General features: G+C 45.3%; 4 non-coding genes across 4 annotated transcripts; all 4 read right to left on the bottom strand.

The window, feature by feature from the left end:
* Window positions 1–2,972: 2,972 nt before the first annotated feature.
* Window positions 2,973–3,045, bottom strand: trnav-aac (transfer RNA valine (anticodon AAC)). Its single transcript has one exon. It is a non-coding gene; the product is annotated as a tRNA-Val (tRNA).
* Window positions 3,046–6,349: 3,304 nt separating this feature from the next.
* Window positions 6,350–6,422, bottom strand: trnav-aac (transfer RNA valine (anticodon AAC)). The gene has a single exon. It is a non-coding gene; the product is annotated as a tRNA-Val (tRNA).
* Window positions 6,423–9,725: 3,303 nt separating this feature from the next.
* trnav-aac (transfer RNA valine (anticodon AAC)) lies at window positions 9,726–9,798 on the bottom strand. The gene has a single exon. It is a non-coding gene; the product is annotated as a tRNA-Val (tRNA).
* A 3,303-nt stretch (window positions 9,799–13,101) lies between these two features.
* Window positions 13,102–13,174, bottom strand: trnav-aac (transfer RNA valine (anticodon AAC)). The gene has a single exon. It is a non-coding gene; the product is annotated as a tRNA-Val (tRNA).
* Between the last annotated feature and the right edge of the window lie 1,330 nt (window positions 13,175–14,504).

Here is a 14,504-nt window from a genome sequence, read left to right as displayed (position 1 = left end):
GGTGAGTGGGCTGAAAGTGACAAAGGACCTGAGGCACATTTCCCACAAAGAAGGTTGTGCGTGTTTGGAATGATCTACCAGAGGAAGTGGAGGAGGCTATTACACTCAGAAAATTGCAAAGGTAATCGGGTGAGTTTCTGGATAGGATGCGTTTAGAGGGATTGGGGCCAAATGCTGGGGAACGGGACTTGTGTAATTTTGGCTATGTGGTGAGCATGGACGAGGGGTGCACCGAAGTATTTTTTTCCACGGTGTACCCCAATAACGTCATGTTGCTTCCACCGGCTTTAAAGGATTACTTTTCAGCGGAGTTTGCCATCGCAGTCTGTGGCACAATCATTTAGTCTGTTCGACTGCTCACGGGAAAGGTAGTATTGTGAAACAGTGTAGAAACGAAGGACTTCCTTACTTTAGCTCCGACTGACCATACTCTGTGAAATTTTCCCAGATCCTCAGCTGAGGATTTTGGCTGCTGGAAGTTACCTCAGAAACCCTGTTAAATCGAAATGTATTGAGCGAATCGCAAAACAGAAAGCATTTAACACGGAACACAAACAAAACTGGCATACCTCACGCATTTTCAGACACAGAGATGCATGAATGCTAAATGTGATACAGTCCGAGGGCATGAGTCATAAAGTAATCTCACAACTAACAACGGGGCATTTCCAAACGACTCTTTCAAACATGCTGCAGCCTTACTGCACCACCACTTTCCAGACAATGCTGAAAAGAGAGAAAGAAAGAACATAATAAGAATTGGCCGTAAAAAGTGAATTTCACCAATCACAGTCTCGATTAGATTACCTTTCCCTTCTGATGTTTCCAGGACGGAAATGAAGGAAATGTGAGAAATTCAATAAGGTAGGACATCGAAATTCATTGGGACGATTTTCCCATTAGCTAGAAACCCAAATAACAACGAGTAGAGTCACCGTAGGACTTCGTTTCACAACAGCGATGAAATAACAGTCTCCATTCGGTTCCAGTGAAGGCTCAACTTGCCTGGGACGGCACAACTGTTTGCGATTTTCCGCGCGGGAGTCGAACACGATCATGATCATGACAGTAGAGACATTTTGGAATATTTGGCAGTATCCCACACCACAGTTAATTCCCTGCGAAGCAAACCCATTTTACTTTTGTTTTCAACATCAATATACAGTGGACACCGAAACAGCATTTTAACAATGCTGCAGCATTGGAGTTGATCAGCAGAAATGACAGTGGTGGGATTCGAACCCGCGCCCCTTTCGAGACTGGAACCTGGATCCAGCGCCTTAGACCGCTCGGCCACACTACCAGCCAGCGGCGCCGCCTCATTTTCTTATATTTCCAATTGTGCTCCTGCATAACAACAGATGCAAAGTCACATGAAAAGGGTTCCATGATTCCTCTCGGACTCGCACAGCTGCTGGGATGTGCCCGGCAACAATGTCAATTTCGCAGCAGATATTGATAGCCCATCAATCCAGGCAAAAATCAATGGTAAGCTCAGTCTATCTTGTCAGACTCTTTTCAGCTACAAATGTATCTGTGAGTGCGTGAGAATATGGGTTCGCTTATGATTTGGTCAAATAACCATGAGCTGCTTGACATTACTGGAATTTCCATTCTTGCTTTGCTAAATGATTTCACCCATTGCTCGAAACAGGACGACTTTCACGTTTACACGGAACACGAAACACACCGGACTACAGGGAAAATGCACAAACCTGAGCAGGCCGTGTTCCGCATCATACCGTGCAGCATCGTTTCAGTCACTGTGTATGTGTTTTTTTTTCAGAATAGGAGTCCCAAAGAATGTTCTCCACCCTAAAACCGGAGGTAGCATTACAATCCGAGAACGACAGATCACCTTGAGAGAATGCTCTGACCTCGGAGCCAGTTCGAGATGCCACTTTCCTTGCCTTTTACCTTAACCGTGCAATTTGCTACTGAGACGTTCACTCCTGGACATGAGCCACATGGATACCAACTGAATTGGAAACCTGTGTGGGAATCGAGGAGAAGCGACTCAATAAATTTTGCTAAATTCCGTGGTGCTTTTTATAAATGCAGTTTCTGTTCACCTCAATCTAAAAGCCAGTTTCTGAACATAGTAACAGAAGTCAAAAGGTAATTACCTCACCCCACCCCCACTCCAGAAGAGGTGCTAACTGCCCTTGAGTGCTTTTTGTTCTCGATGTGAAGAGCTTTCACCCCTGAGTCACCTTCACGTCTCTGGTTGCTGAGTGAATCACAAAGAAGGAATTTCACCAGAGCTGCAACTGCCTCACTTCCCCACTCGCCCTCCCCGTTTACATTTTCCTGCTCGTCAGTGATTTAAAGAAAACCAAATGGATGCGATGTCATTCTGTAGCCTCTCTGTCGATTTCTCCGTTTCAGTTCCAACATGACTTAGATCTCGGTGCGGACCTTCATAATAGCGACGCTCTGAATGCGCAAGTCGAAAGGTTCCTCTGAGAGTGCAATTTCTTTCATTGCTGTTGCTGATTGAATGAGCCACTAACGTGCGAATTGCTCCAAAACATGATTCAGGATATCTGGTGCCAATTCCCGCACGTTGAATAACGATTGACAGCTTCCAAATGAGGTATTTCTGAGACGACCTTGGGGTACATTTGACAGACAGACAAGTTCAGGAATTCGTGGTGCGCTGTGACACCAGAGCATCTGCTTCTTTCCTGTCTTTGAAGCGAGCCGCCTGCGCAAGGAAGGCAAATGCGGTACTGCTTTTCGTGGAAGGATCAGAAGGCGGTAACTACACTCTCCAACAGAATGGCATATGATCAGAACCAGGTTGGAGAAAAACTTAACAACGCTTTGCACTGTAATTAAATGGAATTGCATTACATTTCACGACGAGAACAGATTTGTTGAAGCAAATTCGAAGGCAGGTTTGCAGATGGGAAAGATGCAAGAAAGCTCAGCTCTTGTCCATGTAAAAGGCTGCAGTTGAAGAACAAAACAGTTTCTGCCCAGTTTCGAACTGGGGACCTTTCGCGTGTTAGGCGAACGTGATGACCACTACACTACAGAAACGAGCCACAGCCGCCCGTGCTGCGGCCCTGTGGCGTCCAGCACTGAAAGTTGAATCCGTTCTATGTTTCACCTTTCTGTTTCCGATAGCTCGTTATTGTCCAGCGTAATCGACATCTTGAAAACGTAAAAAAGACACTTTAAATTGATGACAGGATATAGACAAAGATGTCGTCGATGTTTATACCGTGGGGCGAGATGGAATAGGCTGGTGGAATAAACTTTCCCTGCAGCGTAACAGCTGCGACATGACCTTATGGAAGGGTGGTAAACTGAGTATTTACGTGTTTTACCCAAGTTGGTGTGAGTTGAAAACTCGACAGCATAGCTTTAAGGTGAGTGGGCTGAAAGTGACAAAGGACCTGAGGCACATTTCCCACAAAGAAGGTTGTGCGTGTTTGGAATGATCTACCAGAGGAAGTGGAGGAGGCTATTACACTCAGAAAATTGCAAAGGTAATCGGGTGAGTTTCTGGATAGGATGCGTTTAGAGGGATTGGGGCCAAATGCTGGGGAACGGGACTTGTGTAATTTTGGCTATGTGGTGAGCATGGACGAGGGGTGCACCGAAGTATTTTTTTCCACGGTGTACCCCAATAACGTCATGTTGCTTCCACCGGCTTTAAAGGATTACTTTTCAGCGGAGTTTGCCATCGCAGTCTGTGGCACAATCATTTAGTCTGTTCGACTGCTCACGGGAAAGGTAGTATTGTGAAACAGTGTAGAAACGAAGGACTTCCTTACTTTAGCTCCGACTGACCATACTCTGTGAAATTTTCCCAGATCCTCAGCTGAGGATTTTGGCTGCTGGAAGTTACCTCAGAAACCCTGTTAAATCGAAATGTATTGAGCGAATCGCAAAACAGAAAGCATTTAACACGGAACACAAACAAAACTGGCATACCTCACGCATTTTCAGACACAGAGATGCATGAATGCTAAATGTGATACAGTCCGAGGGCATGAGTCATAAAGTAATCTCACAACTAACAACGGGGCATTTCCAAACGACTCTTTCAAACATGCTGCAGCCTTACTGCACCACCACTTTCCAGACAATGCTGAAAAGAGAGAAAGAAAGAACATAATAAGAATTGGCCGTAAAAAGTGAATTTCACCAATCACAGTCTCGATTAGATTACCTTTCCCTTCTGATGTTTCCAGGACGGAAATGAAGGAAATGTGAGAAATTCAATAAGGTAGGACATCGAAATTCATTGGGACGATTTTCCCATTAGCTAGAAACCCAAATAACAACGAGTAGAGTCACCGTAGGACTTCGTTTCACAACAGCGATGAAATAACAGTCTCCATTCGGTTCCAGTGAAGGCTCAACTTGCCTGGGACGGCACAACTGTTTGCGATTTTCCGCGCGGGAGTCGAACACGATCATGATCATGACAGTAGAGACATTTTGGAATATTTGGCAGTATCCCACACCACAGTTAATTCCCTGCGAAGCAAACCCATTTTACTTTTGTTTTCAACATCAATATACAGTGGACACCGAAACAGCATTTTAACAATGCTGCAGCATTGGAGTTGATCAGCAGAAATGACAGTGGTGGGATTCGAACCCGCGCCCCTTTCGAGACTGGAACCTGGATCCAGCGCCTTAGACCGCTCGGCCACACTACCAGCCGGCGGCGCCGCCTCATTTTCTTATATTTCCAATTGTGCTCCTGCATAACAACAGATGCAAAGTCACATGAAAAGGGTTCCATGATTCCTCTCGGACTCGCACAGCTGCTGGGATGTGCCCGGCAACAATGTCAATTTCGCAGCAGATATTGATAGCCCATCAATCCAGGCAAAAATCAATGGTAAGCTCAGTCTATCTTGTCAGACTCTTTTCAGCTACAAATGTATCTGTGAGTGCGTGAGAATATGGGTTCGCTTATGATTTGGTCAAATAACCATGAGCTGCTTGACATTACTGGAATTTCCATTCTTGCTTTGCTAAATGATTTCACCCATTGCTCGAAACAGGACGACTTTCACGTTTACACGGAACACGAAACACACCGGACTACAGGGAAAATGCACAAACCTGAGCAGGCCGTGTTCCGCATCATACCGTGCAGCATCGTTTCAGTCACTGTGTATGTGTTTTTTTTTTCAGAATAGGAGTCCCAAAGAATGTTCTCCACCCTAAAACCGGAGGTAGCATTACAATCCGAGAACGACAGATCACCTTGAGAGAATGCTCTGACCTCGGAGCCAGTTCGAGATGCCACTTTCCTTGCCTTTTACCTTAACCGTGCAATTTGCTACTGAGACGTTCACTCCTGGACATGAGCCACATGGATACCAACTGAATTGGAAACCTGTGTGGGAATCGAGGAGAAGCGACTCAATAAATTTTGCTAAATTCCGTGGTGCTTTTTATAAATGCAGTTTCTGTTCACCTCAATCTAAAAGCCAGTTTCTGAACATAGTAACAGAAGTCAAAAGGTAATTACCTCACCCCACCCCCACTCCAGAAGAGGTGCTAACTGCCCTTGAGTGCTTTTTGTTCTCGATGTGAAGAGCTTTCACCCCTGAGTCACCTTCACGTCTCTGGTTGCTGAGTGAATCACAAAGAAGGAATTTCACCAGAGCTGCAACTGCCTCACTTCCCCACTCGCCCTCCCCGTTTACATTTTCCTGCTCGTCAGTGATTTAAAGAAAACCAAATGGATGCGATGTCATTCTGTAGCCTCTCTGTCGATTTCTCCGTTTCAGTTCCAACATGACTTAGATCTCGGTGCGGACCTTCATAATAGCGACGCTCTGAATGCGCAAGTCGAAAGGTTCCTCTGAGAGTGCAATTTCTTTCATTGCTGTTGCTGATTGAATGAGCCACTAACGTGCGAATTGCTCCAAAACATGATTCAGGATATCTGGTGCCAATTCCCGCACGTTGAATAACGATTGACAGCTTCCAAATGAGGTATTTCTGAGACGACCTTGGGGTACATTTGACAGACAGACAAGTTCAGGAATTCGTGGTGCGCTGTGACACCAGAGCATCTGCTTCTTTCCTGTCTTTGAAGCGAGCCGCCTGCGCAAGGAAGGCAAATGCGGTACTGCTTTTCGTGGAAGGATCAGAAGGCGGTAACTACACTCTCCAACAGAATGGCATATGATCAGAACCAGGTTGGAGAAAAACTTAACAACGCTTTGCACTGTAATTAAATGGAATTGCATTACATTTCACGACGAGAACAGATTTGTTGAAGCAAATTCGAAGGCAGGTTTGCAGATGGGAAAGATGCAAGAAAGCTCAGCTCTTGTCCATGTAAAAGGCTGCAGTTGAAGAACAAAACAGTTTCTGCCCAGTTTCGAACTGGGGACCTTTCGCGTGTTAGGCGAACGTGATGACCACTACACTACAGAAACGAGCCACAGCCGCCCGTGCTGCGGCCCTGTGGCGTCCAGCACTGAAAGTTGAATCCGTTCTATGTTTCACCTTTCTGTTTCCGATAGCTCGTTATTGTCCAGCGTAATCGACATCTTGAAAACGTAAAAAAGACACTTTAAATTGATGACAGGATATAGACAAAGATGTCGTCGATGTTTATACCGTGGGGCGAGATGGAATAGGCTGGTGGAATAAACTTTCCCTGCAGCGTAACAGCTGCGACATGACCTTATGGAAGGGTGGTAAACTGAGTATTTACGTGTTTTACCCAAGTTGGTGTGAGTTGAAAACTCGACAGCATAGCTTTAAGGTGAGTGGGCTGAAAGTGACAAAGGACCTGAGGCACATTTCCCACAAAGAAGGTTGTGCGTGTTTGGAATGATCTACCAGAGGAAGTGGAGGAGGCTATTACACTCAGAAAATTGCAAAGGTAATCGGGTGAGTTTCTGGATAGGATGCGTTTAGAGGGATTGGGGCCAAATGCTGGGGAACGGGACTTGTGTAATTTTGGCTATGTGGTGAGCATGGACGAGGGGTGCACCGAAGTATTTTTTTCCACGGTGTACCCCAATAACGTCATGTTGCTTCCACCGGCTTTAAAGGATTACTTTTCAGCGGAGTTTGCCATCGCAGTCTGTGGCACAATCATTTAGTCTGTTCGACTGCTCACGGGAAAGGTAGTATTGTGAAACAGTGTAGAAACGAAGGACTTCCTTACTTTAGCTCCGACTGACCATACTCTGTGAAATTTTCCCAGATCCTCAGCTGAGGATTTTGGCTGCTGGAAGTTACCTCAGAAACCCTGTTAAATCGAAATGTATTGAGCGAATCGCAAAACAGAAAGCATTTAACACGGAACACAAACAAAACTGGCATACCTCACGCATTTTCAGACACAGAGATGCATGAATGCTAAATGTGATACAGTCCGAGGGCATGAGTCATAAAGTAATCTCACAACTAACAACGGGGCATTTCCAAACGACTCTTTCAAACATGCTGCAGCCTTACTGCACCACCACTTTCCAGACAATGCTGAAAAGAGAGAAAGAAAGAACATAATAAGAATTGGCCGTAAAAAGTGAATTTCACCAATCACAGTATCGATTAGATTACCTTTCCCTTCTGATGTTTCCAGGACGGAAATGAAGGAAATGTGAGAAATTCAATAAGGTAGGACATCGAAATTCATTGGGACGATTTTCCCATTAGCTAGAAACCCAAATAACAACGAGTAGAGTCACCGTAGGACTTCGTTTCACAACAGCGATGAAATAACAGTCTCCATTCGGTTCCAGTGAAGGCTCAACTTGCCTGGGACGGCACAACTGTTTGCGATTTTCCGCGCGGGAGTCGAACACGATCATGATCATGACAGTAGAGACATTTTGGAATATTTGGCAGTATCCTACACCACAGTTAATTCCCTGCGAAGCAAACCCATTTTACTTTTGTTTTCAACATCAATATACAGTGGACACCGAAACAGCATTTTAACAATGCTGCAGCATTGGAGTTGATCAGCAGAAATGACAGTGGTGGGATTCGAACCCGCGCCCCTTTCGAGACTGGAACCTGGATCCAGCGCCTTAGACCGCTCGGCCACACTACCAGCCGGCGGCGCCGCCTCATTTTCTTATATTTCCAATTGTGCTCCTGCATAACAACAGATGCAAAGTCACATGAAAAGGGTTCCATGATTCCTCTCGGACTCGCACAGCTGCTGGGATGTGCCCGGCAACAATGTCAATTTCGCAGCAGATATTGATAGCCCATCAATCCAGGCAAAAATCAATGGTAAGCTCAGTCTATCTTGTCAGACTCTTTTCAGCTACAAATGTATCTGTGAGTGCGTGAGAATATGGGTTCGCTTATGATTTGGTCAAATAACCATGAGCTGCTTGACATTACTGGAATTTCCATTCTTGCTTTGCTAAATGATTTCACCCATTGCTCGAAACAGGACGACTTTCACGTTTACACGGAACACGAAACACACCGGACTACAGGGAAAATGCACAAACCTGAGCAGGCCGTGTTCCGCATCATACCGTGCAGCATCGTTTCAGTCACTGTGTATGTGTTTTTTTTTCAGAATAGGAGTCCCAAAGAATGTTCTCCACCCTAAAACCGGAGGTAGCATTACAATCCGAGAACGACAGATCACCTTGAGAGAATGCTCTGACCTCGGAGCCAGTTCGAGATGCCACTTTCCTTGCCTTTTACCTTAACCGTGCAATTTGCTACTGAGACGTTCACTCCTGGACATGAGCCACATGGATACCAACTGAATTGGAAACCTGTGTGGGAATCGAGGAGAAGCGACTCAATAAATTTTGCTAAATTCCGTGGTGCTTTTTATAAATGCAGTTTCTGTTCACCTCAATCTAAAAGCCAGTTTCTGAACATAGTAACAGAAGTCAAAAGGTAATTACCTCACCCCACCCCCACTCCAGAAGAGGTGCTAACTGCCCTTGAGTGCTTTTTGTTCTCGATGTGAAGAGCTTTCACCCCTGAGTCACCTTCACGTCTCTGGTTGCTGAGTGAATCACAAAGAAGGAATTTCACCAGAGCTGCAACTGCCTCACTTCCCCACTCGCCCTCCCCGTTTACATTTTCCTGCTCGTCAGTGATTTAAAGAAAACCAAATGGATGCGATGTCATTCTGTAGCCTCTCTGTCGATTTCTCCGTTTCAGTTCCAACATGACTTAGATCTCGGTGCGGACCTTCATAATAGCGACGCTCTGAATGCGCAAGTCGAAAGGTTCCTCTGAGAGTGCAATTTCTTTCATTGCTGTTGCTGATTGAATGAGCCACTAACGTGCGAATTGCTCCAAAACATGATTCAGGATATCTGGTGCCAATTCCCGCACGTTGAATAACGATTGACAGCTTCCAAATGAGGTATTTCTGAGACGACCTTGGGGTACATTTGACAGACAGACAAGTTCAGGAATTCGTGGTGCGCTGTGACACCAGAGCATCTGCTTCTTTCCTGTCTTTGAAGCGAGCCGCCTGCGCAAGGAAGGCAAATGCGGTACTGCTTTTCGTGGAAGGATCAGAAGGCGGTAACTACACTCTCCAACAGAATGGCATATGATCAGAACCAGGTTGGAGAAAAACTTAACAACGCTTTGCACTGTAATTAAATGGAATTGCATTACATTTCACGACGAGAACAGATTTGTTGAAGCAAATTCGAAGGCAGGTTTGCAGATGGGAAAGATGCAAGAAAGCTCAGCTCTTGTCCATGTAAAAGGCTGCAGTTGAAGAACAAAACAGTTTCTGCCCAGTTTCGAACTGGGGACCTTTCGCGTGTTAGGCGAACGTGATGACCACTACACTACAGAAACGAGCCACAGCCGCCCGTGCTGCGGCCCTGTGGCGTCCAGCACTGAAAGTTGAATCCGTTCTATGTTTCACCTTTCTGTTTCCGATAGCTCGTTATTGTCCAGCGTAATCGACATCTTGAAAACGTAAAAAAGACACTTTAAATTGATGACAGGATATAGACAAAGATGTCGTCGATGTTTATTCCGTGGGGCGAGATGGAATAGGCTGGTGGAATAAACTTTCCCTGCAGCGTAACAGCTGCGACATGACCTTATGGAAGGGTGGTAAACTGAGTATTTACGTGTTTTACCCAAGTTGGTGTGAGTTGAAAACTCGACAGCATAGCTTTAAGGTGAGTGGGCTGAAAGTGACAAAGGACCTGAGGCACATTTCCCACAAAGAAGGTTGTGCGTGTTTGGAATGATCTACCAGAGGAAGTGGAGGAGGCTATTACACTCAGAAAATTGCAAAGGTAATCGGGTGAGTTTCTGGATAGGATGCGTTTAGAGGGATTGGGGCCAAATGCTGGGGAACGGGACTTGTGTAATTTTGGCTATGTGGTGAGCATGGACGAGGGGTGCACCGAAGTATTTTTTTCCACGGTGTACCCCAATAACGTCATGTTGCTTCCACCGGCTTTAAAGGATTACTTTTCAGCGGAGTTTGCCATCGCAGTCTGTGGCACAATCATTTAGTCTGTTCGACTGCTCATGGGAAAGGTAGTATTGTGAAACAGTGTAGAAACGAAGGACTTCCTTACTTTAGCTCCGACTGACCATACTCTGTGAAATTTTCCCAGATCCTCAGCTGAGGATTTTGGCTGCTGGAAGTTACCTCAGAAACCCTGTTAAATCGAAATGTATTGAGCGAATCGCAAAACAGAAAGCATTTAACACGGAACACAAACAAAACTGGCATACCTCACGCATTTTCAGACACAGAGATGCATGAATGCTAAATGTGATACAGTCCGAGGGCATGAGTCATAAAGTAATCTCACAACTAACAACGGGGCATTTCCAAACGACTCTTTCAAACATGCTGCAGCCTTACTGCACCACCACTTTCCAGACAATGCTGAAAAGAGAGAAAGAAAGAACATAATAAGAATTGGCCGTAAAAAGTGAATTTCACCAATCACAGTCTCGATTAGATTACCTTTCCCTTCTGATGTTTCCAGGACGGAAATGAAGGAAATGTGAGAAATTCAATAAGGTAGGACATCGAAATTCATTGGGACGATTTTCCCATTAGCTAGAAACCCAAATAACAACGAGTAGAGTCACCGTAGGACTTCGTTTCACAACAGCGATGAAATAACAGTCTCCATTCGGTTCCAGTGAAGGCTCAACTTGCCTGGGACGGCACAACTGTTTGCGATTTTCCGCGCGGGAGTCGAACACGATCATGATCATGACAGTAGAGACATTTTGGAATATTTGGCAGTATCCCACACTACAGTTAATTCCCTGCGAAGCAAACCCATTTTACTTTTGTTTTCAACATCAATATACAGTGGACACCGAAACAGCATTTTAACAATGCTGCAGCATTGGAGTTGATCAGCAGAAATGACAGTGGTGGGATTCGAACCCGCGCCCCTTTCGAGACTGGAACCTGGATCCAGCGCCTTAGACCGCTCGGCCACACTACCAGCCGGCGGCGCCGCCTCATTTTCTTATATTTCCAATTGTGCTCCTGCATAACAACAGATGCAAAGTCACATGAAAAGGGTTCCATGATTCCTCTCGGACTCGCACAGCTGCTGGGATGTGCCCGGCAACAATGTCAATTTCGCAGCAGATATTGATAGCCCATCAATCCAGGCAAAAATCAATGGTAAGCTCAGTCTATCTTGTCAGACTCTTTTCAGCTACAAATGTATCTGTGAGTGCGTGAGAATATGGGTTCGCTTATGATTTGGTCAAATAACCATGAGCTGCTTGACATTACTGGAATTTCCATTCTTGCTTTGCTAAATGATTTCACCCATTGCTCGAAACAGGACGACTTTCACGTTTACACGGAACACGAAACACACCGGACTACAGGGAAAATGCACAAACCTGAGCAGGCCGTGTTCCGCATCATACCGTGCAGCATCGTTTCAGTCACTGTGTATGTGTTTTTTTTTCAGAATAGGAGTCCCAAAGAATGTTCTCCACCCTAAAACCGGAGGTAGCATTACAATCCGAGAACGACAGATCACCTTGAGAGAATGCTCTGACCTCGGAGCCAGTTCGAGATGCCACTTTCCTTGCCTTTTACCTTAACCGTGCAATTTGCTACTGAGACGTTCACTCCTGGACATGAGCCACATGGATACCAACTGAATTGGAAACCTGTGTGGGAATCGAGGAGAAGCGACTCAATAAATTTTGCTAAATTCCGTGGTGCTTTTTATAAATGCAGTTTCTGTTCACCTCAATCTAAAAGCCAGTTTCTGAACATAGTAACAGAAGTCAAAAGGTAATTACCTCACCCCACCCCCACTCCAGAAGAGGTGCTAACTGCCCTTGAGTGCTTTTTGTTCTCGATGTGAAGAGCTTTCACCCCTGAGTCACCTTCACGTCTCTGGTTGCTGAGTGAATCACAAAGAAGGAATTTCACCAGAGCTGCAACTGCCTCACTTCCCCACTCGCCCTCCCCGTTTACATTTTCCTGCTCGTCAGTGATTTAAAGAAAACCAAATGGATGCGATGTCATTCTGTAGCCTCTCTGTCGATTTCTCCGTTTCAGTTCCAACATGACTTAGATCTCGGTGCGGACCTTCATAATAGCGACGCTCTGAATGCGCAAGTCGAAAGGTTCCTCTGAGAGTGCAATTTCTTTCATTGCTGTTGCTGATTGAATGAGCCACTAACGTGCGAATTGCTCCAAAACATGATTCAGGATATCTGGTGCCAATTCCCGCACGTTGAATAACGATTGACAGCTTCCAAATGAGGTATTTCTGAGACGACCTTGGGGTACATTTGACAGACAGACAAGTTCAGGAATTCGTGGTGCGCTGTGACACCAGAGCATCTGCTTCTTTCCTGTCTTTGAAGCGAGCCGCCTGCGCAAGGAAGGCAAATGCGGTACTACTTTTCGTGGAAGGATCAGAAGGCGGTAACTACACTCTCCAACAGAATGGCATATGATCAGAACCAGGTTGGAGAAAAACTTAACAACGCTTTGCACTGTAATTAAATGGAATTGCATTACATTTCACGACGAGAACAGATTTGTTGAAGCAAATTCGAAGGCAGGTTTGCAGATGGGAAAGATGCAAGAAAGCTCAGCTCTTGTCCATGTAAAAGGCTGCAGTTGAAGAACAAAACAGTTTCTGCCCAGTTTCGAACTGGGGACCTTTCGCGTGTTAGGCGAACGTGATGACCACTACACTACAGAAACGAGCCACAGCCGCCCGTGCTGCGGCCCTGTGGCGTCCAGCACTGAAAGTTGAATCCGTTCTATGTTTCACCTTTCTGTTTCCGATAGCTCGTTATTGTCCAGCGTAATCGACATCTTGAAAACGTAAAAAAGACACTTTAAATTGATGACAGGATATAGACAAAGATGTCGTCGATGTTTATTCCGTGGGGCGAGATGGAATAGGCTGGTGGAATAAACTTTCCCTGCAGCGTAACAGCTGCGACATGACCTTATGGAAGGGTGGTAAACTGAGTATTTACGTGTTTTACCCAAGTTGGTGTGAGTTGAAAACTCGACAGCATAGCTTTAAGGTGAGTGGGCTGAAAGTGACAAAGGACCTGAGGCACATTTCCCACAAAGAAGGTTGTGCGTGTTTGGAATGATCTACCAGAGGAAGTGGAGGAGGCTATTACACTCAGAAAATTGCAAAGGTAATCGGGTGAGTTTCTGGATAGGATGCGTTTAGAGGGATTGGGGCCAAATGCTGGGGAACGGGACTTGTGTAATTTTGGCTATGTGGTGAGCATGGACGAGGGGTGCACCGAAGTATTTTTTTCCACGGTGTACCCCAATAACGTCATGTTGCTTCCACCGGCTTTAAAGGATTACTTTTCAGCGGAGTTTGCCATCGCAGTCTGTGGCACAATCATTTAGTCTGTTCGACTGCTCACGGGAAAGGTAGTATTGTGAAACAGTGTAGAAACGAAGGACTTCCTTACTTTAGCTCCGACTGACCATACTCTGTGAAATTTTCCCAGATCCTCAGCTGAGGATTTTGGCTGCTGGAAGTTACCTCAGAAACCCTGTTAAATCGAAATGTATTGAGCGAATCGCAAAACAGAAAGCATTTAACACGGAACACAAACAAAACTGGCATACCTCACGCATTTTCAGACACAGAGATGCATGAATGCTAAATGTGATACAGTCCGAGGGCATGAGTCATAAAGTAATCTCACAACTAACAACGGGGCATTTCCAAACGACTCTTTCAAACATGCTGCAGCCTTACTGCACCACCACTTTCCAGACAATGCTGAAAAGAGAGAAAGAAAGAACATAATAAGAATTGGCCGTAAAAAGTGAATTTCACCAATCACAGTCTCGATTAGATTACCTTTCCCTTCTGATGTTTCCAGGACGGAAATGAAGGAAATGTGAGAAATTCAATAAGGTAGGACATCGAAATTCATTGGGACGATTTTCCCATTAGCTAGAAACCCAAATAACAACGAGTAGAGTCACCGTAGGACTTCGTTTCACAACAGCGATGAAATAACAGTCTCCATTCGGTTCCAGTGAAGGCTCA

Source organism: Chiloscyllium plagiosum, unplaced genomic scaffold (genome assembly GCF_037043375.1).
Source record: "Chiloscyllium plagiosum isolate Xiang-an unplaced genomic scaffold, Cpla_swu_hap1 HiC_scaffold_48, whole genome shotgun sequence".
Classification (NCBI taxonomy): domain Eukaryota; kingdom Metazoa; phylum Chordata; class Chondrichthyes; order Orectolobiformes; family Hemiscylliidae; genus Chiloscyllium; species Chiloscyllium plagiosum.
The sequence above is the reverse complement of the archived record's forward strand: the minus strand, read 5'-3'. Positions and strand labels throughout refer to the sequence as shown.